This window comes from Squalius cephalus (assembly GCF_949319135.1).
Source record: "Squalius cephalus genome assembly, chromosome: 4".
Lineage (NCBI taxonomy): Eukaryota > Metazoa > Chordata > Actinopteri > Cypriniformes > Leuciscidae > Squalius > Squalius cephalus.
The window spans coordinates 23,312,341-23,337,171 of record NC_137125.1 but is presented as its reverse complement, the minus strand read 5'-3'; the positions used below and the strand labels follow the sequence as shown (position 1 = coordinate 23,337,171).

General features: G+C 38.4%; 1 pseudogene across 1 annotated transcript; it reads right to left on the bottom strand.

The window, feature by feature from the left end:
• Positions 1–1,684: 1,684 nt before the first annotated feature.
• Positions 1,685–8,330, bottom strand: LOC307157349 (tripartite motif-containing protein 16-like; annotated as a pseudogene). Its single transcript, XR_013824052.1, has 6 exons — positions 7,721–8,330; positions 4,716–4,811; positions 4,396–4,629; positions 3,814–3,973; positions 3,620–3,667; positions 1,685–3,379 (listed from the first exon to the last, which is right to left on the bottom strand). The product of XR_013824052.1 is annotated as a tripartite motif-containing protein 16-like (transcript).
• Positions 8,331–24,831: the final 16,501 nt, after the last annotated feature.

Here is a 24,831-nt window from a genome sequence, read left to right as displayed (position 1 = left end):
ACTGAAGTAGGCTGATTTAAAATGAACATTTATTTAAAATAAAAGTTCTTCTTTTGGCAAAATTACATTTCCTTAATAGCATAAACAGAAGCTTTACTCCCTTTAAACTTAAATTGTCAATGTTTCATTACATCACTGTTTGAAAACACTCATTTTTTGTACCTTTATAAAGGGCATTTTCCCCCTAATTTTATACAACAGACATTTTATTTAAATATAGGCTATCAATAAAACCTAAATCAATGTATTTACAAAGTTTTAATATTATTTTGGTCACCCGACGTCGCAACCGAAATTTAACCAAATATCAACGTCTTACATCGCGTAAGTTACCTGATGGGAATAATCTGTTATGTCTCATTTAACAGATGCTTTTATCCAAAGCGATAAGTAGGAGAGCATTTAACACACACTCGGCACAATCAGGAGCGACGTGACGAGGTCCATACGGGTTCTGTTGTCTTACACGTCTTACTCATAGACGGTCTTACTGCGTACAGTTGGTTAAATCAACAAGGAAACTTTACGCGTGATTCATGTCATCGCGACATAAAGGATATAATGGATATAAAAGGATATAATGTCCTCTGCTTTTTTCTGGGGTTCATTTTACCCCAGACGGCCAAACAGCAAAGTGACTAAACAACGAACGAAAAGAGCAAGAGCAAGCAACAAGAGATTTGAAGCTCATGGCAAACACGCCCAAGAGATGATTCGCGCTGTGATTGGCTGAATGTTAGTTCACTCAAGTCTGAGTAACAAATCAGAGAACACGGGCGGAAATAGTGGCGCTGGGTCAAAAAAAAAAAATGCGGGGGACAGAATCACCTGTTTCTAAAAGTGAGGGGGACGTGTCCCCCCCGTCCCCCCCGGTTGCTACGCCCCTGGTCCAGGAAACTCTCAGAAGGAGCGTGAGAGCGAGGCACACTTTCCTTCCTGCTCTGATACAGTAGCCTTACTAATGTGCTCTGCATCTCCAATGTTTTATAGAATAATGCGCAATAAATGAATGTACTGCACTGCAAAAAATGCTGTTTAACATTTTTGTTGTTTCCGGTCAAAATATCTAAACCTTCTTAAATCAAGTTGCATTTACACTACTACACAAGAAAAACTCTGGGTTTATCTAAGAAAACCTGCTCCTGACCAGGTTAGGTTCACTGATCAAGTTACCAAACTGACTCTGAATATAAGTTACCTCTCTTTCAGAAACGGTCTTGACTTACTCTGCTTTCTCAGGTTTGACATACCTCCCATTCTGAAACGGAAAACCCAGAGTTTCCCTCATTTCAGGGTTAACATACTCAGAGTTTTCACTTAACCTCCTTTCTGAAACAGGCCCCTGCACACAGAGCAGTGAAAGAGAGACGATAGTAAGTCGTTTAAGCTCCACCCACAGCAGTTCTCTTTAGCTCTGCTGCTCTCAGTGTAACAGTAAACATTACTCATTCATTCACATTACATTGTACTTAACAAAACAGTAAACAAAAATAAAACAAATCTGAAATGTAATAATCTCTCCAGGAAAATTACAGACTTTGTAAACAATTCAATGTTGTCTTTTCCTTCTTAAACTTCTTGGTTTGTGATCGTATAAAACTGATTACACAGCTTACATCATCCACTTTGTGTTACCCTTAAATGTATGAAATTAATGGAAATAACATGTGGTATTTTTAGTAAAACCATGAATTAAGTGCTTTATAAAACACAGTTCATACCAAAAATGTCTTGACAATACAGAAAATACAACTACATGAACAGAGTAAATTCTTAAACACTATATGATAAAAACATTTACCTGCACACAGAGGAGTGAAAGAGAGACGATAGTAAGTCGTAATGTCGTTTAAGCTCCACCCGCAGTTAGAGAGATCGTAGAGTGCATCCAAATGGACATAAAACGATCAAAATACTCATAAATATAAACAGAAAACACTCTCTACAAATCAATCAGTGTCTACTGTGAGCAATCCTTTTATAAAGCGCCTATAGCGCCACCAATAGGAAGCGCAATCCCATTATTACAGGATTTACCCACAACCTATAATATTTGGGGAAATATGTATGCTTTTACTTGTGCATTAATGAATTTGTGTTTTGAATTTACGAATCGGATGTAGTAAATGTGTTGTGCATTTATGAATTTTGTTTTATTTGAGGCTGATCTGGCTCCATAGTAAGAGCGATGACAAAAATATCAAAACATGAGGTAGATAAATAGTCATAAAATAAAAAATTACATAGCCTGAGATGGCATAATACAATTTTTTGTCATTTAAAGCTGTCTTCATTTCATGGATATATATATTAAAAAAAAATCGATTAAACTTTAATTTTTCAAAGTTGAAAAGGCACTGATTTCATGGAATGACCCAATGGTGTCACAACCGAAACTTCACCACATTAGTATTGTCACCAAAAAAAAAAAAAAAAAAAAGGTTTCAAGCCAGTTATGTATTTTGCTGTAGTGTGTCAGTAGGAAATATCAGTTTACAGCTCAAAACATTCCTTTTGCCATTAACTGTAATAATCCAGTGAGATTTTTGCATGCACAAGGAGTCTGACAACAGCCGGTATGAACCACAGAAATCTGATCTCACCATCATCGAGTCTGTCTGGGATTAAATGAAGACACAGATAAAACTGAGACAGACTATATCCAGACACTCGAAGAAACCTTCAGATCTTACTGAGGATTCATTACACACATTTATTCTGACGTTATTTCACTGACAGAAGTTCAGCTGTAGTATTAATGTAATGAAGAGAAAATAAGCGACTATAACATCTCACTGTTACTGATTTATCATGCAGCTCAAAGCATTATGGGTAGAATCTCTCTAAAGTCTGTTCTCATTCATCAGCACAGTTTCACTGATCCATCATAAACGCTAAACCCAGGATAGAGCGGTTGAGTGAATGTGGTCTGGACTGTGTGGATGAGGCTCATTGTGTCAGAGACACTGTAGAAGGACAGTTCCTGCACTGTGATCCACATACACTCCTATTCTCCTGATGATGGACTTTACAGGGAGTTCAGTCACTATGCTATTGTGTCTGAATGAGTAACTGGAGGAAGAGCAGGACAAACTCCAGGACTGATCATTATATCCAAACAAACACTCATAACCATCTCCCTTCCTGCTGATGCTCTTATATGACACTAATATAAACACATCATTCCCACTCCACTCAATCTCCCAGTAACAGCGTCCACACACACTCTCTCTACACAACACCTGATGATAATAATCAAATCTGTCTGGATGATCAGGATACGGCTGCTTTGTGTCAGTGTAAGTAATCACTCTGTTTCTCTCAGACAGACAGAGGCGTTTATTCACTGTGTTCAGATCCAGAGTGAACTGATGGGAATCTGATGGAGAGAAAACACATCAGAATCAGGAATTATGAATCTGTCTGATCTTTTATTGTAGCTGATCTCTTAATGTTCAGTATATCAGCAGTGTCTCAGTACAGTTTACCAGATATCCTGTGCAAATCATCATTTACATGATCAACTCTAAAACTCTTCTGTCATGTTTTCTTTCACCGTCTACAGGAAGAACATGAAGACACTCAGTGAGTTTTTCTGCTTGTTTTCTTAGTGACTTACATTGTAGGAAGTCATTCCTGGTTCTAGGAACAATGTTGGTGAAAGTGACTGTGGAAATCAACAGACATGAAGAGTGTGATTATCATGTCAAGAGAAAATGATCCCTGCATCCGTTCCTAAGATGATCTTCTAATATGATCTAATATGATGATGGAGGATCATTTCTGAGAGCTGATGAATCTCCAGGACTTTACCTCTGTCAGAGATCTTCTTCAGCTCCTCTTTGCAGAAATCCTCCAGTTTGTCTCTCAGCTGACGGACAGATTCTCTCACGTCATCAAAAGAGGAGAGAGAACTGAAGGGATTGTCATTTACGTCTGTAGATTCAGGAGGAGCTGAGAGAGACTGGAAACTCTACAGAAAACAGAAATCAAAGCTCATCATCTCCACACTTCATCAATAACCTGCACTACTGTCAGATTTATGTGGTTCTTTTTGATCTTTAGTAGTGAAACTGGTGCCATTAGGTTCATGGATTTCACACTGTTATAAAAAAAGAGTTTAAATATTAGTGAAGTTTTGAGCTGATTCTGTCTGGAAGCTCAATATATCTTTTGTAAAAAAGTTTCCTAAGAGATTTCCAGAGCTGAACTGCATTTATAAGTGCATCTCTTTCAATAGAAGAAGATCAGATGAGAGTCTGACTGATGATTATATAATAACCGAACACACAGATCAACACTTCAGTCGACAGCTCATTCTGCTCTCATGAAATGTTTCTCTGTGAGTCTCTTGCTCAAGTCCACTATGACCCTGTTCTTCTAGATCTCTGTTACCTGCAGGAAATGGATGTGATCCTGTGTGTGTGAAAGCTGCTCCAGCTCAGCGTCTCTCCTCCTCAGATCATTGATCTCCTGCTCCAGTCGCTCCAGTCGTCCTTCAGCTCGACTCACTGCAGTCTTTTCCTGATCTCTGATCCGCTGTGTCGCCTCAGAGCGGCTTCTCTCAATGGAGCGGATGAGCTCAGTGAAGATCCTCTCACTGTCCTCCACTGCTGTCTGTGCAGAGCGCTGTTAGGACACACATCACAATCACACAGTGGCTTCAGTGAGTCCTGACTGAGACGTCTCAAACTTCTCTTCTTCTCCAGACTCACCTTATGAGACGCCACAGCCTCTCTCAGCTGCTGAAGATCTTTCTCTCTCTGCTGGATCCTCTGCTGGAACGACCGCTGCGTCTCCTTCAGCTGGTGCTAAAGGACAAACCAATGACAGGAGAAACATCACATTAATCATCAACTAAACAAATATGAATCCAGTATCAGAGAAGTGGTGAGATTGAGGGGTTAAAGGTCTTGCATGATAAGATTATAGGTTCAGTCAGAAGGGGTGAGGCCTGGTTGAGTCGTGTTAGTAGTGTGTTGTCGGTATGTCCAAGAGACACAGTTTTTACCACCCTGAATCTAAACCCTAATTCCTAATGCAGACTAATTTGATGGTTAAAATGTACTTTTAACACTATCCTCGAGTATACAACCTCAGTCTTTTGTTGTGTTCTCACCACTTTTCTGACGACTGCTTTCTGAACCATGCAGTTCAATGCAGGTCAGATGTTATAAATGAAGTTACAAATGTAGGTTCAGGAGGAGCCAAATCATTCAGTCCTGTCAATCATCATTACTGCATTTATAAGCAGCCGTCCCAGCGACAATTCTTCCAACATTCCTCACCTCTCCATCGCTGTTTACATGACACTGTTTTCAACTAAAAAACATGCATTTACACGACAACAGCGCTTTGGGTGGCTGAAAACGCAAACTTTTGAAAACGGGTTTCAAAGTGCATGTTTTGAAAACGGTCTCAGTGTAAACTACAAAAACATGAATCTCTAAAAATGATGACATTATGCATGTGCGTTTTATCGCCATCTAATGGCCTGGCAGCAGAATACAGCGTTTTTAATCGTTTTTGCAAATCTAGTTTTTAATGTGCTTTAAGGGACTGTTCGTTTTTTATTTAAGGGGCCACCGGAGGAGTTTTGAGATCTGTTGTCAAAAAAGACATGACCCTCCCTTCGCCATCAATAAATTTTTCTATGACCCTCCAAAATGATTGTGAAAAAAGGCATGACCCTCCCCGATAATTTATTGATTAGCCTACTTCTGTACTGGTTTGCGCTTGGCAAAGATGTTCAGATAGCCTTTTTTTTTTTTTTTTTTTTTTTTTTTAAGCCATAACGTTAAACTCTTGCTTTCTCATCTTACTAGGGCTGTAACGATAGACCAAACCTACGATTCGGTTCGTATCACGATTTTTGATTTTAGATTTGAAAAAAATCATGTTTTCGGTGCTGATGCGGTGTGACTCGTTCAACATGTGGGTGGCGTTGCGAATAAAGCATCTAAAAGCTGTCACAAAGAACCGGCAAAAGTAATGATTATTAATATGTCATATATAGCAAGGAGACATTTTAATTGTTTATTAATAAACAAGTGTTTTCTGTGTCTACTGCAAAGATGAAGTTGACGATGTGTCGCGATCTTCTCAGAAATGCACATTTCATAAGGAGAAAGCAGTCTGTTTTCTTTCGTTATGAATTGTTCTGTTTAAAAGTAGACATTTCAAGCTTTCTATATATTTCTCAGGTCTGTGAGGCAAGTAGCCTACCTTACGCTGAGATTCGATTCATTTATGAGACAAGAGTCCAGTTCACTCGCCCGCGCCTCCATGTCATGATTATCTATTTTCTACTATATTTACTTCTTATTTATTAAATCCAGATGAAACATTGATTAAAATTAAGATACAATTAATAAAAAAACGAAATTCACTTTAAAGAAAGGCTTTGTGCTTTCTGTTTGAGGTCTCTGTGAAATTTCGCTTTCAGAGCGGTCATGTCCGTAATGGAGAACTGTCACGCCCGTAACATTGTTTTTTCTTTTTTTCTTTTTTTCTTCTTCACATAGGCTAAATGCGAACACGAAAAATAAAATAAAAATAATATAATATTTTATGTTCTGTGGAGGCCGATCTTTATTAATCCGGTGGGTATATATCTTTTGGTTTGCACAGTGTAATTTATAGAATTACTAAAAAATATTTTGCCACCTAAAAGTTAAAGATTTTTTGTGTCACGTCACATGTGTATTTCCCTCATATTAAATATAAAACGCATGTGTAGACTGATATTTTTCTAATGTCTTGACTCCTTTCAGATGTTTCAAAATATTGGTATTAAATGCATTTTCTGAGAATTTATATTTCAAGTTTTGACTGCAAATGTCATGTCCATAACACTGGAATCGCCCAATTTTAACGAATTTATAATACTAATAGTAATTTTAAGATGTGGTAGCCCTACATCTTACACTTCGTGGAAACAAAATAAGAATAAAAACTAAAATATGGTAGTATTGCGCAACAGCGCACATTCTATCAGCTGCGGTTCTGGCTCCTCAGTCCCAATACTGTAAAACTCAACGTACGTTCACATCACATGTTAATGCAGCGGTAGAGTTACACTCACAGGACACTGTGCACTTATTCGCAATCACAAAAGTTCATTATTTGCTCGTGCTTTAAACCTTTGCCGGGTAAACATTTCATTGGCGTTCTGTTCTGACATGATGCACTTTTTCTCAGCGCGAACTGAAGTGCGCGCGCACTGTCAAACAGCGCCAAACTGGATTTTTGTTGGGTCAGACCCATCTGATATAGATGGGGGGCTGATACCGCGAGAGCAACATGGAGCTAAATGGAAAAAAATAGCACCAAACAAGCCACTTTGAAATGTTGCTGTTTTCATGAATATAAAAGTTGGGTGACCCTCCCCCTAGACTAAAAAAAGTTGGATGACCCTCCCCTCAACAAAGAATAAAAAGACATGACCCTCCCCTATTTTCCTCCGGTGGCCCCTTCCATAAATACCGAACGGTCCCTAAGACAAACAAATTCATAAGTCAACACCATTGCTGAGTATTTCTTTTTTAAACTGCAGTGAACCAAAGAGTCTCAAAAACACGGTTTGTAATCGCTGGTGTTTCTGACGTCACAAACTACCTTGTAACCAGTCAGGTCAACATGTGATCAACGAGTGGTCCCCCCCAAAACTGTGAGCCTGTAAATGAGGCTATGAGATAATGGGATCTCTGTAAGTTCATACCTGTTTCTCTGTCCTCTGTGCTGCCACCGATACAGTGTCGTGGTTTTTATGTTCATCCATCACACACAGCACACATATACACTTCTGATCAGTGCGGCAGAAAACCTCGAGGATCTTGTCGTGTTTCTGGCAGATCATCTCCTGCAGTCGTCCAGTGGCATCAGTCAGATTGTGTCTCTTTCCTTTAAAGAAACTCTCATGTTGTTCAAGGTGATTCTGACAGTAAGACTCCAGACACACCAGACAGGACTTGATGGCTTTGTGTTTTCTTCCAGTACAGACGTCACACTGCACATCTCCAGCTCCAGCGTAACAGTCAGCAGAAAGTTTAGTCTTCTTCAGTTTCTCCACCATTTCAGCCAGAATGGTGTTTTTAGCTAAAGCAGGTCTTGGCCTGAAGGTCTGTCTGCACTGAGGACAGCTGTAGACTCTCTTCTCATCCTCCTGATCCCAGCAGTCTGTAATACAGATCTTACAGTAACTGTGTCCACAGAGAATGGCCACAGGATCCTTCAGGAGATCCAGACACACTGGACACATGAACTCATCCTGAGAAAATCTGGCTTCTGCCATTTTACTGCATGAAGACAGAGACACAAACACACAACAGCTCAACGACACTTCAGTTTCTCTGAACTCTCGTGATTCCTGTTTCCTGGTTCTGTGTTTGAGTGTCGTGTGCAAAACAGGCGTGTCTGTAAAGCAGTGTGAAGAGCCATGATGTTAATTACAGTCAACTTCAACACACAAAGAAAACACTTTTTAAACCACTCTCAGCAACACCATGTTTGTACTCTCTTCTACTCAACCCACACTGAATGTTGTTGCACTTTCAGCTTATAATAAAATATAAGCATGAAATAAAAGATTGGCTTAATTCAAATTTTCTGAAATTCAACATGGACAAAACTGAGATAATTTTTATTGGAACTCCGTCACTCACTAGCAATATTTCTACTGATTTCACCTGTGAGATTGCTGATATTCACATCAAACCAAAGTACTGTTCAAAATCTAGGTGTTATTTTCGACTTGGAGGCTCATATTAACTCTATCACAAAATCTGCATTATTTTACCTTTCTCGCATTGTCCAGCTCCGTCCCTTCATCAAAGACGCTGAAACTGTCTTCTACCCAGCAAACACATTTACTTTGTGGCAACGTCTGTGGCACGTTGCATTTCTACTATGGCAGCGTCGCTGTCTACGTGCTCGCAACATTGTAACAACGTAGAATTGTAAGACGTGACAGGGCTGTAGCAACGTTGTAGCGCGACATTCAGCAACAGAGAGATGACGGTCTGACAATTCAATTTTTTTATGCTATAGATATCCCCCATTTAACATGTTATGTTTTGAGGTTAATTTTTAATTAGTCAGATGTTAGAAAATTATATACTCTATAAATATTGTTTATCCTAATTATTTAATGGGCCTAACGGTTAGACTAAATAGCAGACAAATCAAAGGAAATACTAAACAGGTGTGCGAGCGGTTACAAACATTTTTCCAAAAATGGAAAAAAAACATTACTGTGCAACAAGTACGCGCTTAAGTTGCTGTCTGTTCAAGGAGTGCTGAAATGTCAATTACTCATCATTAAAGTAATTTTTGGCTTCATTAAGGCTTAGAAGTCTGTCGTCTGCGTCTGTCTTATAGCGTGACGTCTGCGTCTGTCATCTACGTCTGTCTTAGCGTGGCATCTGCGTCTGTCTTACAGCGTGACGTCTGCGACTGCGTTTGTCTTATAGCGTGACGTCTGCGATGGCCATTTGTGGATTGCTGCGCGCAAATGTGGATCTCTCGCGTGCATTTGTGGATTGCTGCGCGCACATGTGGATCTCTCGCGTGCATTTGTGGAAGGTTTTGAGACTGTTTTCACTCCAAACAGCACGCACACACACACACACACACACACACACACACACACACACACACACACACACACACACACACACACACACACACACACACACACACACACACTTGATGTGTTTGGAGCCATCAATAGCAGCCATCAGATTTTTTATTGGTCAAGAAATTGCACTTAATATGACTTGTTCTGAATGTTGTTTTTTTATTATGAACAGATGTCTCAACCGTTTGGTAGAGGAGTGTATCTAAAATACTGTAGGGTCTAATTTAAAAAAAAAATATTGATTGTTGTTATTGTTATCATAATTGAATAAAAAATGCAAAGAAATAATTTTTCCTTTGCTTTTTTCATGGTGCGTACCTTAAAGGGTTAAAAAGTTGCCAAATGGTTCCATGATCTGTGTTTTGTCGTTGTGAACTGAGCTACAGTATCATCGCAGCACGTCCAGTCTGAAATACCACTTGATGGCCAAGCTGCGAATTCTCTGATGCGACTATTTGCTCCAAGTGAGAATGTTAGTGTGAAATTGAACACTACAGTATATGCAAATGTTGTTTTCAATAAAAAAACATTTGCACAAAGCAAGCCGACCCACTTTTCCATGTTGATAAGAAGCATTAAAATGAGAAGAAAAATAATGGGACAAAAAGAAATCAAGGGACATTTAGAATAGATAAAAATGTGCGATTAATTGCGAGTTAACTATGGCATTAATGCGATTAATCATGATTAAATATTTTAATCGTTTGACAGCACTAAAACAGACAAATAATAAACAAATAATAAACAAACAATAAACAAAACTGGAGGTACTGTCACGGTTCATGAGTTCACTGACTGATCAGCTCAGCTATTTATTGTCTGTGCTTTCCGTCCTGTGTTGTCAGATCATTTGGTGTTCTTCTGCCGTTCAGTCCTGGTACTGTTGGAGTCCTCTGAATTTGTTCTTCGTGTTCCTTTGGGGATCCTGTTCTAGTGCCTTTGGACTCTTTTGGCTGGCTTCTTCTCTTGGACCGATTGCCCATTGTGTCCCTGCGTTGCCAAGAGTGACTGTCATTTGCACCTTCCATCTGACCCTCACTATCTACTACATTCTGGACTTTACAAATAAATTGTTACATTTTCACATTCGCTACTGAATCCTCTTCATTTGTTCGTGACAGTTTGGAAAATGTGCTGTATATACAGTGCTGGGCATTAAAGATAAATTTAAACTATTAATATTCTGCTCAATAAACTCTTCACAACTGCATCTCAGACAGCTCGAGTTCGAGTGTCAAGTTCAAGGTACTTTCTTGCTCCTTTGTTTCTCCCATTGTTTCCTGTCTCGCCTCCTACTGTCCTGTCCATTAAAGATGAAAAACCCAAGTGGCATAAAATAATAATAATAAAAGAGCAACCTCTGCAAGACAATAAAGAGGTCTCCCATGTTTCTCACAGCCCATTCTCATTTTGGACTCCTTTCTCTCAGAAATTTCTCGTGTCTCAGTTGTGTCTATTTTTATTTCTCCTAAGGAATTATAGGAGAAACATATGAGACATTGTTGATACTAAAATGAGAGATGTATGGGAATCACAACTAAGTTTCATGAGGTTAAAAAGAGCAACTTCTGAGCAATACAATTTCTATAAATGGAGTCTTGAAAGATATTGCAGCAAAACAATAAAGAGATGTTCTATGCTTCTACCACATTCTCAGTTTTGACTCTTTTTTGCTTAAATATTTCTTGTCTCATTCGTGTCTATTTTTATTTCTCCTAAGAAAGTTTAGGAGAAACATCTGAAACGTTAAAAAGCAAAATAGCTTGACATTTTAAAGTTCATGAAAATGAAGATGCCGAAATTGCATGAGGACTTGGTTTTCCAGCTCGCTCTAAAAATAAATAAAGGAATTGCTTCAGGCATTGCGAAATAAAGTAAACTTTATGCACAACAACAATCTCCTGAAGAAAGAAACGGGTGTTCTGAAACTAAAACGTTGTTCCATAAAACAAGACTCTGAATTGAACTTCTCGGAAGTATGAGAGATGATGAAAAGGCACGTGTGGTTCGAAGTGACTTGTGTCTTTTACAGTTTGCCCAATCTCTCTACAATAAGCACGGACATGACTTATTAAGGCATTGACATCTGCCAAAAAATGTGTTACCAGATTTTTGATAAGAATTCGAAAGAACTCTTCCATTAAAACCCTGGAGGATCCCATAAAGCCAGTGAATTTCATGGCTACGGTCAGAGCTGCAAAAGAAGTTGCAGGTTTTAACAAGTATGAAAAGAATATTTATCTTTTCCAAGTTTGGCATTAAATATTAGACAGCACTTACTGCAAGTAAGCTCAATTATTCATTGCAAGTGATAAGGAGATCAGAGAATGTACAGAAAAATTGCACACATTGTACATGGCAAAGTGGACAGAGCATCTTACGCTGCATGAATGTCAAAGTAATACAGTGCATTAACCACTGACAGAAGACATCCAAAAGTTGCACAAACAACTTGAAAAGGTTTCAGATACAGCCTATAATAAACTGGCAAGGTCAGAATAATTCTAAAATAATGCCGATTTTTTCCAGAGTCTCCCTCACCAGAGTAACTCTCTTCAACTGATGACGTTCTGGAGAAGTTTCTAGAATGCAACTGAGGAATTTTCTTGAAAGGGAAGCCTCATCCATTCTTCCAGAATTCGGACTATCAGAATGTGAAAAACACCTTTGTTCCTATTTGAGTAGGGTTGAAATCATAAGCAAAGAAAGACCGGACAGTTGCTGTTTTGCTGACTCCAGATCTCGTAAAGGCTCTCAAATTGCTGTTAGAAAAAGGATCCTGGATGACAGCGCATTCTTATTTGCAGTACCAAAAAGCTTTTCGGAAGAATCAGGAGCAAAGCTGTCTGAATACTTGAGATCCACTTAGGTGTGGAAACAGGTTGCAACAACATCACAAATACTCAACTTAAAAAACAATGCGATGGACCAACTCGATCAACTGATTTTTGGGCCGTGACATAAGGGTTCACAGAGAGTATTACAGACTGCCTGATGCAACAGTTCAGGTTGCAAAAGTTTCAAAAATGCTTTTAGCATTGGAAAAGGGGAATGTTGCAGAACTTCAAGGTGGATTACTGACATCGCCTGAATCCATACCACGTTGCATTGTTAGTCTGGTCTTCTTTCAGCAAAACAGAAGAGTGCACACACAGGTAACTTCCAAACAGGTTGTTTATTGCATGTAATGAGCAGGAAACAAGCGAACTCCAATCGATGAATAGCAGTTCTTTTCTTTGCAGGTGTTGTCAGATGTTAACAGGATGGCTGGTGACTGAAGATGACAGAAGACTGAAGACGATCACAACAGGTTGGTAGTCGGGTGTGTAGTTCAGGTAGGAACAACAAGACCAGACAAATGTGAACTTTGGAGTGACTACTTAAAAAGTGAGTCCTTGATTGGCTGGTGCTGAGAGTATGACTGAGGCCCTGTCCACACGAACACAGGTATTTTCAAAACCAGATTTCAGTCAGGACCACTTGAGTCAAAAATAACAGACATTTGTCAAATATTCAAATTTTTATTTTATTTATTTATTTATTTTTTTTTTTTTTTTTTCAAGCATACAATGAAAAAATGTACAGTATGTACAACATAAAACAATAATTGAAAAAACACTTATGATCCAACAAATAAAATTCACCGCTGCTTGAAAAGGAGTGGGCTGAAGTTTAACACTTGTTAATTCCCACCCCTCTTTCAAACTCTTAATACATTAGTTTTTTTTTTTTACAAAACACAAACACATAAATCTTCATACATTTATACAATATGTTAGCAACAGACATTCTGGCTTAACCAACTCATTTTCCTTCATTTTTATAACGTTCAAAAATCATTTCTTTAAATCTTTTCCTGAATTGTTTTATATTTGGACATTTCTTAAGCTTCTCATTTAAGTTATTCCACAGTTTCACCCCTTGTATGGAAACACAAAAACTTTTCTTCCTACTGTGTACCATTGGTAATATGAAATTTAGTTTTCCTCTCAACACATACCCTCCTTCTCTCCAAGTAAATAACTTTTGTACATTTTGAGGTAAATCATTACACTTTGCCCTATATAGGATTTGCACAGTCTGTAAATCCACCAAATCTTTAAATTTTAGTAATTTGGACTCCATAAAAAATATATTAGTATGTTCCCTATAACCCGCCCCATGAATGATCCTTAAAGCTCTCTTCTGTAAAATGACAAGTGGCTGAACTGTTGTTGTGTAATTGTTTCCCCACATTTCCACACAATAAGTAAAGTATGGCAAAACTAATGAACAATAAAGCATACGTAAAGACTTCTGATTTAAAACTGGTCTTGCTCTGCCAATTATTGCTATACTCCTTGAAACCTTACTCCTAACATAACTAATGTGTGGTTTCCAGTTCGCTTTATTGTCAATGATAACTCCTAAAATTTTTATTTCATTAACCTTTTCAATGACCACTCCATCCATCTTAATTTCAATTTGCAAATTATTTCGACCATTACCAAACATCTTTAATTTTGTTTTCTTTAAATTTAGTGATAATTTGTTTGTATCAAACCATAATTTAATCTTCTCTAATTCCTTATTTGTCTCCTGCACTAGCAACTGTAGATCACTGCCTGAACAAAAAATATTAGTGTCATCAGCAAACAACACTAATTTCAATACTTCTGACACTTGGCATAAATCATTAATGTAAATAAGAAACAATTTTGGGCCTAACACTGCCCCCTGTGGGACTCCACAAGAAATTTCCAGGCATTCAGAAAAATAATCTCCCAGCTTCACAAACTGCTTTCGCTGAGTCAAATAACTTCTTATCCAGTTTAATACCTTTCCTCGGATCCCATATCGCTCTAATTTTCTTAACAAAATTTCATGATTGATGGTATCAAACGCCTTCTGTAAATCAACAAATATTCCAATAGTATGCATTTTGTTATCTACTGAACTTGATATTTCTTCTATAAAATCTAACAATGCAAGTGATGTTGCCCTTTTTGCTCTAAATCCATACTGACATTCATTAAATATATTATTTTTTTCCAAAAAGTTGTCAAGACGATTGATAAAAAGTTTTTCCAGAATTTTTGAAAATTGTGGAAGCAGAGAAACCGGTCTATAGTTTGTAAATTGATGTTTGTCTCCTGATTTATAGAGTGGAATGACCTTTGCTATTTTCATTTGATTAGGAAATGTGCCAGATTGAAATGATGAGTTGTAAATATAGGTAAGAGGTTTTGAAATGGCATCAATAACATTTCTCACCACCGTCATATCAACATTGTTACAATCATTTGAAGTTTTATTCTTACATTTTGAAACAATTTGAATTATCTCACTTTCCTCCACCGGAGAAAGGAACATTGAATTTACATTTCTTTCAATAGAGCAATAACCATATTGATCATTTCTGGGGTCAGGAATATTCTCTGCCAGCTCTTTCCCAATATTGACAAAAAATGTATTGAAAGTATTTGCCACCTCTATCATATTATAATTGTCTTTGTCTCCCATATTAAAATATTTAGGATAACTTAATTGGCCAGAAGATTTTTTTATTACTTTATTCAATATTTTCCACATTTCCCTCACATCAGATTTCTTAGTTTCTATTAATTTATTGTAATAATCTTTCTTAGTTTTCCTCAAGATATTAGTCAATTTATTTTTATATTTCTTATACTTATTTTCCGCCTCTTTGGTTCTTTGTTTAAAAAACTCCTTATAAAGCAAGTTCTTCTTTTTGATTGCATTTTTCATTCCCTTTGTAATCCAGGGATGACCTTTTTTATTTGAAATTGTACATATTTTCTTCAATGGACAATTTTTGTCATATAGTTGTTTAAATATTCTCATAAACTCATCATAGGCATCATGTACATTGCTATTGTCATATACACCGTCCCAATTTTGTACAAATAAATCATTCTTAAAAACATTCTCTTCTGATCTTAATCTTTTGAATTTACTTAATGGTTCCTGATGAGGCTTACAATCGCTATCAAACACTGTAAATACGGGCAAATGATCACTGATGTCACTTATTAATATTCCACTTATTGCATCATTAAAGATTTCATTTGTTAGAATATTATCAAATAGTGTAGCGCTATGGGTCGTTATCCTCGTAGGTCTAGTGATTTTAGGGTACAAATTCAAGCTATAGATTGTGCTAATGAAATTTTCTGTCAATTTATGCTTATTTGGATTGAGCATATCTATGTTGAAGTCTCCACAAACAATGATTGTTTTACTAGCTTTTTTGGTATACATTTCCTCCATATATTCACTAAATTTTTCAACACATGAGCCTGGTTTTCTATAAATACAACTTAGAATCACATTCTTCCTATGTTCTCTATGTAACTCAATTGTTAAACATTCAAATATATTTTCAACAATGAGACTCATATCCTCCACAACACTAAATCTCAAGTTAGTGTCCACAAATAATGCAACACCTCCTCCTGCTGCATGTTTTCGGTCCATGTGTAAAAAATCATATCCATCCAACTCAAAATTTTCTTTTTTCTCCTTATGCATCCATGTTTCAGATAAAGCAATTATACTGAATGGTTGTGCCAAACCATGCAAATAGTTCTTAATATTTTCAAAGTTTGCATAGAGACTTCTACTGTTTATATGTATAACGGAGAGTCTGCCATCTTTATTAATTTGATTGTGCATTTCATCTGTATAGTAGCCACAGTTTTTATTGGCACAAGTAAAAAAGTTCTTGTCCGGATCAATATCATATTCCATATCAAAACTTATGTAATCAGTATGTTCAAATATTTGCAACTCCAGACTGGTTGTATCTTCTGCTTCAGATGAGTGTCTTATTTGAGTATGTATGTCAGTCAGCTTACCTCGTATTCCAGTAGCCTGACAACCTTGTTTACTCATACTCAGTCAGCTCTTCCAAACCCCTCACCACCAATACCTTCGCATCTTCTGGGCTTCCATTTAGTTTTATAAACACTTTACAGTTGGCAGTCCATGTAGGCCTATGTTGTATTTTCTTCATTTTTCTCAGGTACCTGGCTTTCTTTGCGATATCTGCATTGTGCTTTGTGAGGTGCTCATTGATATAAACGTTTGTTCCTTTGAGCTTTTTTCCTTCCTTCAAAATCGCAATCTTGTGTTTTCTGTTTGCAAATCTCATGATGACAGTAGATTTATCGCTGGCTTTCCTCCTCGGCAACACATGGCAAGCCTCAACATTATTGCAATCCAGATCAATTCCTTTTGATTGTAAAAAGCTCGCCACTTGTTGCTCTGTCGAGCTGGTGTCAATCTCAGCTGCTGGATCTCTGATGTTTACGTCCACCGCGCGAGCATACGATCGGGGTTTCACCGTGAACCCGGTTATTATGATGTCGTTCATCCTCGAATATTCAAGGTCTGCAACCCGATTCTCCAGCTGCACTATTTTCATGTCTTTCTCCGCGTTCTGGATGCGAAGAGACTGGACCTCCTTCACCAAATCCAAAATACGGATCTGTTGCTCCTTTACCTCCGTGAGCTGTGTTTTGAGGAAGTCCAACGTGACTTTAATATCATCGATTTCCTCAGCCACATCACTTAACTTCTTCGGCGGCATTTTCACTGCTGAATCAATGTAATTTTCTGTGTTTTTCCACACATCCACTGTTCACACACACGCACAGCACGAAGGCGATTTTTATTTGCATTATTGTTAAAGTTACATTTGGCGGTATGGCTCTGTTCTGAGTTACCCATCATTTTCATGAGCTCCATGAAAGCTAGTCAGGGAACAGCAGCAGCTTCTGGGGACATCTCCCATTAACTGGGAAAGCAGCAAAAACAAATCCCCCAAACAGACCATACCAGGCAATCATCCCTGGCTCTTCTTGCTAATTGAAGAGCCAGTAGAGGATTAAATGAGCGTTTCAAAAGCCAATCTTATTTAGTTTAAAAGAATGACCCAATAGATCTACGTGGAGCTAGCAAGAGGAATGAAGCTAGAGCTAATAAGGCTGTAAAATTAAAAATAAGCCCATTAGTAATTGAAGTAATGTTTATTTCAACTACAGATCACAAGCATCACTCATAGCTTTCTGAGCCTCAAGAATGGCTTGAGTATCTGGCCGGAGGTACCGTTCATAAGCTGCCGAAGACCATCTCCCCATAGCTTTTAGGGTAGAAACGGGAGTAGAGGAAGCTGCAGTTGTAGCCGCACCTATGCGCAATGAATGAGCCGAATAACGCTCTGGGGGAAGCCCACAGTATTCACAAAGCAGGCGGAAACGGGATGCAAACCAAGCTCTAGACATAGACTTTCCCTCCTCCGTTGAAAATAATGGATCCTCCGGACGAGCTTGTGAACGACTCCTAAGATAAGCCAACATAGATGACAGAGGACAAAAAGCAGAGTTAGTTTCAGAAACATAAACAAAAGACCCTTCTCTATTTCTATCGGTTTTTGAGTGTTTTAGAAATAGGGTGAAGTGGTGAGAAAAAATTGAAACATCAGATATAGTGAGGTCTTGTGCCGGATTAAAGGAACCTGTGCGTGTTGAAAACTCACCACCTCTGAGAAAGCCATAGAAAGCCGTAAGCAATACAGATTCTAACAACATATCAGAATAAATCCCAAAACATCCCTCTCTCAGACGTGATATTAATTTTTTAAGAAGTGGAAGTGTGAGAGGGAGACGATGATCATTGCCTTTTGGTTTCTCTTTTTTAAGTCCATTAAGCAGGAGACGAATTGATGAATTTTCGAGCAAGCTGATGGTGGATGGATCCAAGCAGCGCAGGTGGAACTGAATGCCGGCGATTTTGCTTTTGATGGATGAAGGCTGCATTTTTTGGGACTCATAACAGTGTACTATAAAAGCACTAACATATGAAACATTGACAGGAAATACATCTACAGAGAAGGTGGCACAGAAAGAACTAAAATGAGACCAAGCAGTGTCGTACATTTTTAATGTTGATGTTGCTAGACCACTGCGCATGTACTTTGCTGCTGAATGTAAATAAGATTGAAAGGTCATGTCTAATCTATCACAGTTTGGCTGAAAGGAGGGCACACCAAGCTGGCTGACGCTGACCCTGGGCACAGGAGGTGGAATTTCTGAAATTCAAATCGAGAAAGAGAATCAGCAATTTGATTGTTTAAGCCTGGAATATGAGCAGCACGAAAAATGAAGTTATTCATGACCGATAACCAAGTAAGGCGCCTTACGAATCTGTTAATAAATGGAACTGATGAGCGACCTTTGTTAATGATATTAACAGTTGCTTCATTGTCGCAAAAAAACAGAATTTGTTTTCTAGACCATTGTTTGCCCCACAGAATACAAGCTATCACTATGGGATATAATTCCAACAGAGCGGTGGACATGTTATTATCAGGCACGGATAGCAGCTCCTTTGGCCATTTACTAGCAAACCAATGACCATTAAAAACCCCCCCAAAACCGACGGAAGGCGGAGCATCTGTATACAATTTAAGGGCTGCAGAAGACTCAAGATCATCATAATGAAAAAAGGAAATGCCATTCCAATTTTCAAGGAGCAAAGACCAGAACCTGAGATCGGATCTGCAGCCTTCATCTAAGGTAACTATGTCCTTAAGATCTTTAACTGATTTGGATAGATCGAGGAGTCTGGCAATAAAAGACCTGCCTTGTGGAATTATACGCATCGCGAAATTAAGATGGCCTAGAAGAGAAAGCAAATCTCTTTTTGAAAAAGAAATTGACATCTGAGCATTTCTCATGATTTCTCTAATGCGATTTAATTTCTCAAGGGGCAACGAGGCTTGCATTAAGTTAGAATCTAATGTAATGCCTAAAAACTCAATAACTTTAAGAGGGCCTAAAGTTTTTTCCTCCGAAAGGGGAACACCTAATTCGGTGAAAGTGTGTTTTAACGCCGAAATGCATCTTTCTGGCTTTGCATTTTTATGATCCACAAGCAAAAAATCATCTAAAAGATGGAGCACGTGCGGTAATTTGCAGTTATTAAGAAGAATCCAACATAGTGCCTCTGATAGTGTATCAAATATTTTTGGACTACTGCGACAGCCGAAAGTGAGCCTGACCGAAAAATATAATTTTTCCCTCCATTTAACGCCAAATAAATGCCACTGCGATGGATGTAAAGGCATGACTTTGAAGGCGTCTGAAATATCTGCCTTTGCGAGCCATGCACCCCTACCTGCTATTTTAATGAATTTAATTGCATCATCAACAGTTGCGTACAACAGAGAAAACGGAGCAAGAGGAATAAGACTATTGATACTTTGAGCAGCGTCATTATGGGGGGCAGACAAGTCAATAATTAAGCGCTTCTTCCCTGAATATTTTCGGGTAGCAGTCCCTATAGGATTAATCCGACAAGTTGAGAAAGGAGACTTATCAAAAGGCCCAATCATGAATCCTTTCTTAACTTCCTTTTCCAACAAAGAATCAACAATTTCAGGTTCCTTAACAGCAGAAAGCAAATTATTACAAGAAAAAGAATGATTAGGCAACCATAATAATCCTGCAAAAAAACCTTGGATAAGTCCCGTTAATAAATAATTGACGAAGCAGCGGTTAGGATGATTTTTCAGTGCCTGTCCCAGCTTTGGAACATTAATTGGGGTTGATGGCTTTATTTCTTTTTCTCCTTTTTCATAAAGCGGGTTCGTCTTGGGCACACCGATTTTGGGTGGCTGTCCCCACAGTAACTACAAGCATGAACATATTTACAATTATAAAACTTGCAAACATTTTCATTAAAATTATAGCACAATGGAGTAGCAAATGGTGTTACCTTAGAGTCAACATTTTGAAAGCCAGGCTTAGAGGGTGGAGGAGACACAGATTTTGGGCATAGATTGAGAGTGTGAGAATGAGAGCCACAAATTGAGCAGGAGAGAGCTTGATGACCAGTGAAATGTCTGCTTATGAGGGTTAAGTCGACTACTGACCAGTCCAGTCTCTGATTAAAACGTTGAATAAACATGGCAGCTTTTGCAGAGAATGATTTGTGATAGTCGTAGAAGAGAGTTCCTCCATAAGTCAAAGCCAAGTCAGAAATAATTGCTAAATATGTGTCCAGCTCAGCTCTACGAGACGGATAGATTTCACATATGACATCTCTGAAAACCCCAAATGCCACGTTAAATTCAGCTAGTGTTAACATTTTTGAAAGCCGGGGATCGCTATCTTTAAGCATAACAGACACGTCGCCGCAATCAACAACACGCTTCTCACTCATTTCTGAGCACAGCAATATTTTCACAAGATTGACATCATTACCTGCGATGATTTGGCTTCTTAACTGATGAGAAATCGCAGCCGCTGGCGGAAAGAATGGAGAGCCTGTAGACACGGGAACTGCACTTCCCATCGTTCTCCGTGGTATAGTCACCGAATTGATGACGTCATCATCCTGCTGCTGCGTAAACACGGGCAGCCGTGCCGTGGCCGATGAGGAGTTCTCGGAAGACTGGCCGGAGAAGAGAAGATTTGTCGAGGACCTAGAAGTTGAACCGGACTCCAGAGCCTGAATTCTGGAGTTCATGTCGGAGAGCGAAAGCTGAATGCTGGACAATGCTGACAACACTGGGTCGTTGCTTTGAACTGAAGAAGAGTAGATCGCTCGGGTTGAGACGGCTGGACCACCTGCCCGCTTGGGTTCAACATCAGCAGATGGAGTGGAAGCCGGGTCGAGGTTCTTCCTCTTCTGCGCCTGTTTCCTGCCGGAGAATGGAGGAGGAGGAGGAAAATCTGCTGCTGGGACGTCAATTTTTTCACAGAGCAAAGCAAACAATTCCTTATGCGTAGCTCCAGTCGGTGCTGGGATATCGTGTCTATACAAGGTTTCCAGTAACTTCGGCAGTGGCCAGTCAATGATGCTGGGAGGACTATATGTTTTACTTGCCAGACGAGAGCTCCGACGGACAGAAGCGTTGCTTTCGTCTTGAAAGGCTTCCTCAGCTTGATTTATTTGTTGCTGGGTTTCTTCGATGGATTCAACTTGCCATTGGTCTTCATCTTTTGCGGCAGTAGACATGGTCAGCAGTTGGGTGAGTAACGTTACAACAAAATACACGAGTAATCGCATCTTTATTGCAAGAAGCTGCGCTTTTGCAAGCATGCAGTGGAAGCAGCCAAGCAGGCACACTGAAGAATGACTTTAAATACGGCGCCCTGTTTGATAGGGACCAATTGAGTGCTTAGAAATCAGATCAGCTGTTAGGTCTGGATAGGTATCAGCTGATAGCTGAGCTTGACTACGCGGCCTGCCTGAACTGACGCTGAACGCTATATTTTTCTATGCAGTTTGGTCGTTCATCCACACACAAACGCAGTATCCGGTCACTGAAACCAAACTTTTTTTGAAAACTCCAGCCAGGGTTAAGATATTTAGAAACTCTGGTTGCAGTGTTGTTGTGTAGCCGGTGAAACTGGAGATTTTGGCTTGTGACGTCGGAGTGCATGATTGATCTCCTTTGTTTACATGAGGCAAGTGTGTGCAATGGAGGACATAGCCAAAATATTGCTGCTAATAACCGTGCTAACAGGGCTTATAACATGTATACAGATACATGCACAGCTCTCCCATTATATTGCAGAACAGAGGCGTCAGAATGCAATACTACACAGGTCACTGCTTATGACAACATGATGTTAGCCTACCAGAACCAGTAATAACCTTTTTCTCAGGCTTCTGATTGGTCAACATGGCTTTAAGGTTAGGGTTATATCGACACCTATTGCTTTGGCATGCTCTTGACATCGCTTCATAGTGTGTTTTTGCGTTTTCATGTGGACAGAGATTTTTTTTAAATCGTGCTTGTGTGGATGCGATTTCTGTTTATAAAGATACCAGTGTGCATGGACTAGGCCTGACTGTGACAACTACAGCAGTCGTTTATTTAACTTTGCAAAAACACTGGACAAAATAATAAACGCAACACTTTTGTTTTTGCCCCCATTTTTCATGAGCTGAACTTAAAGATCCAAGACTTTTTCTATAGAAATGAATTCAAATCGACCCTAAATAATAAATGTTGCACCATTGCTAAATAACAATAACTTTAGCATATTATTTAACACCTCAATTCGTGTCGCTACCAGACTTGGTCTGCTGCTATCCACCTTATTCCTGACGACTATACTGTGTTTTGAATTATGGGTGGCACTTGTGGTTTGGGGAACTTCCATTCAAAGAGACTGAAACGAATCATTTCAAATCATAAGGTTTCTCTACAAATAAAGCTGATCCGTCAGTTTGACTGGATGAGCTGTCAATTTTCCTTCATGATTTATTTTCAGACATCATGATAATAACGTCATACTTGGTAAATTTAATGTGACATGTTAAAACAAGAATGTCTGTGGCAAGAGAGCTCTTTTCAGTCTCTGCTTTCTTTTGCTCATGATTACTTTCTGTTTTTCCTTTGCATTCCGCTGGAAAAGTATGAAAAAGGACAACATATACTGCACATTTGTGGTCTGTTCTCCAGATTTATTTTACGATATTCTCCATTAATAATTCACTGGAATGCACGAAGAATCTCTCGTTATTCTCCTCAAATCCTCACGACTCTTTCCAGGTTTGTCTTCACAGGTAAATGCGATTTATAATCTATCAAAATGACGGAAATCACTTTGAAATAGTATCACGTAATGTTGAAGTTAAAGAACATTTTTGATTAAGGCCATGTAAATTACATAATCCAGATATATATATTACAACAGTGATATTTAACACGTCCGTTGTTGCTGTGGAAAGACTTGTGCTTTTGGGGTTATTTGGTCTGTTGAAAGTACCTTGTTGATGCTTTTACACTTTAAAATTTCCTTTTAATGTTCGATGGTTAAAGGGTGAGTAGATTAATGTCATCTCAATTGTAATGTATTGCGTTCATAGAGCTATCCTCTCACTGATTGTTTACAGCTTAATGGAAGTTAACACCCATAATTCAAGCAAAGCATCATGGGGCGTAGGAATAAGGTGGATAAGGTCTGTTCTGATGGCTCATATACTGTACAGCATCAGGAACAACAGCGCCGTGAAACTGCCTATATCTAACCTGTTCCAGGTCTGCAGCCTCCCCTTCATCCTGTGCAATGGTGCTTTATTAACATGAAGTATGTTGTTTCAGTAACGTCCCTTGCACGTTTCGTTTTTCGTTCATGTTTTTGTTTCAACCAGAATTAATTCTTGATTCATTCTGATTGATGAATCTGAACTTAATGTTTACATAAACGTCAACCCTTCACTTTATTTAGCGTTCATGTCACAAGCTTTACATTTTTTGAGTTTCAGATCACCGCTGATTTGTCAGTTGTGCAGCTGCAATTGGCTGAACAGTGGTGGTTCTTTTAAAACTCCTCTTCAACTCGTCAGAAGGAGCTTTTGCGACTCCAGGCCGGTCCGGTCACCAGACCAAAATGTTCTTAGTATTTCTTTCATTCGTTTGTTTCATTTAGAATGTGATAGTATTGTAGGAGAGACCTGCCCTTTTGTTTGAAACTCATTTATTCTGTTTTGCTAAGTGTAGTTAGGTAAGGTTGATTGTATTTATTTTTATTTTCCTTGTCATAGGTTATTTTTGTTGATATTTAATATCCTTAGATTGGTTTTATGTATTTTGGGCCTTGAGTCTCTTGAGGGCATTGAATTCCACCTTATTTCTTTATTTTTGTTAAACGAAATATACTGCTTTATTGTTATCTCAACTTCCTCCTAAACAGTCAACAACAAAAGTTTTTTTTAAATAACATTTAAAAAAATAACTAATTTTATTGTAAAATGTGTTGATGTACTTTTACCTTTTTTTTAACCACTTTTTATCTTTTTTTTTTTTTTTAAACATGATAACAGTAGATTTATTTTACTTTCGTTATTATTTTAATATCTCAATGGTGAATGAGACATGAGGTAATCTAAAAGCAATGCGCTCAGCTCCACTAACTCTGTAGTGCCCCATATTCCCCATAGAATTTCAGTTTCAAATATTTTTTTACAGAGATTATCCAGAGGACTTCAGAAGAGACGGAGGCAAACATTGCAGTGGATGTTGCCTTGATTGGATTCTACAATGTAGAGCCCAGAAGCGCTGAACTGTGTTTTCAACATGAACAGCTTTAGAGACTGACACCAAAGACAAGAAATTGAATAAAGAAGTTATTTTAATTTTTTTTTTGCGTAGAACCCAGAAAGCCCAACACGTT